Consider the following 2,219-nt stretch of genomic DNA (forward strand, 5'->3'; position numbering starts at 1 on the left):
TATGCGAGTCTTATGTTCAGCTCTTTTTTAAGTTGTATGATGACTGTATTGTAACAAATAAGAATTCGTGTTGTTCACTTGAGTTGTTTATTAATTCTGTTCCTGTTGAATCCCCTTTAGGAAAGACAAAGAGGAGGGGAAATGTTTCCATACTTCTCTTTAGCTTTGACATTATTTCCAAAAAAACCTAGGACCTGTGTTACAGCAAAGTGTTTACTGTTGGTGTACAAACAGGTACAAAACAATAGGTCTTGTTGCAACAAATACACAGCTTCAGAACTTACTTTGAATTTCCTTTTTGTTCATATAAACTATGTCTTGAATTATATTTTAACACATAGCACAGGAAGTTTTTACTTCACACAGGTGAGCTGATGTCCTGAGAAAATAAAATGCACTCTGATTATTTGAGTACTGCAACAATGTGATACTGCTGTGAGATACATACTTTGTGTGTTGTCTAAATTGAGATGTAACTTTAGGTCCATGTTTTGGAAGCCTGTACAGCTTTTCTCAGGATGTACAAAAAATGTATGTCTTTCAGCTTATGCCAATGGAGCTGTATGATGCATGATTTCTTGCATGATTTGCAGTTTTAAAGCAAGAAAAACCAGGATGCCTCAGTAAGAGAAGGTATTTCCATTTTTCTGTTTAAGTGCTCATTAGTCTGTAGTAGGACTTGCTGTAAGAATGCCATTCAGGGAGTGGTTTAAGTTCTTATTTAATTATTATCTATGAGGATGGCTTAATATTGCCTGGGTTTTACTTGGCTTGAGTACATCTGTTCTTACCCACTCGCTAGCATCTATTCAAGAAGACGCAGCTGATCTTTATAAAGAACTCTTTGTGAAAAGCTGTTGTGCAACTTTCCCTGCCCCTCCCTCACCACCCTGGGTAACAGCTCGTTTTTTCCTTAATGTGATTGCTTGTGCTGATGGCAGTCTTACTTTCACTGTGAATCTTGTTCAGATCAGTTTTGTTTATTAAATGTTATTGTATAACCTTCATTTAAAAGGATGAGCAGGCACTACTTCAGGACTTACACATTCCATCAAGACAATTGCTGAGGAAATCCATGTCAAACCAAACAGCTCAACAATCCATGATCTTCTGGGATTGCTTTTTTTCTATGTCTCTTCTGAAGCTTACTGCCTTTAGCTAGCTCTCTTCAGAAGCTTAATCTTCTTTTGTCTGCTTGATCCCTTCTGGCTCTCTTCCGTGGAACCTGATGCATGTAGGTGTTTCTTTGGGGTAGCCAAAGTTTAATCTATGTCTCCAGTAATTGGAAAGGATCATGTCGTAGGGAGGTCAAGTATAATGTGTAGATGATACGAGATGGGAGACAAAGATACTGCTGTATCAGATCAGGAGATTATTAGGAGGGCTAAACAGCTCTTGTAATGAGCTAGGAAGTTGATGTTCCTGAAGATAATGGTTTTAGTTTTAGCTGAAAGATACGTCAACATACTGGGGCTTGAAAACAAGCATTAAGGAGACTTCATTCTGTCAGCTATAATCAAAATGTTGGCAGTTGGGTTTTTTTTCTCTTGTATTTTTGGCTGGTTTATTGTGGAGGTCCCTTTGGATCTATTTATCTTAGTAGGCTAAGAATAGAAGCTGGAAGGTTTTGCTTGCTTTAGTAATAAAAAAACATACTTTGTAGATGAAATTTTGAACTTAAAGTATGAAAGTTGAAGTACGCTTGAGAGAAGAGCTTTGTGGGTAAGAAACCTTATAAGCACTCATTATGGGAAAATCCTCTTCAGAAATAGTTAATTGGCTGCAAGAAACAGCCTGAAGAGGCACTTAGCCAGCTCTATTTATCATGCCGCTGCTGAGTGACATATTTGATATTAACTCTTCACATGTTGAGCACCAAATGAAGACAAGTATTTACAGCAGAAGACATGTTTGGCCTTCTCACTGTTGGCATGTGTGAGAAGGGAAAGCCCAAATTTACCTTCCAATTGTAACTTTCTGCCAGTTTTATCTTTACATTCTGTATTGTTTGCTGTGGTGACTAAGGTGACAATATATAGTGTTATGACTCGAAGTCTGAGATTTTAGAGTAGGGTTGTGGTTTTAGCAACTGGCTGTGAAGTGCAAGTAGTGTTACACAGTTGAACAATTTAACAATGGGGATAAAATGAAAGTGTGGTACAGCTTAAGCCATTATAGTGGAGAGCACCAAGCAGACCACCCTGTCACTGACATATCTG

The sequence above is a fragment of the Apus apus genome, chromosome 1 (genome assembly GCF_020740795.1).
Source record: "Apus apus isolate bApuApu2 chromosome 1, bApuApu2.pri.cur, whole genome shotgun sequence".
In the NCBI taxonomy this organism is placed as follows: domain Eukaryota; kingdom Metazoa; phylum Chordata; class Aves; order Apodiformes; family Apodidae; genus Apus; species Apus apus.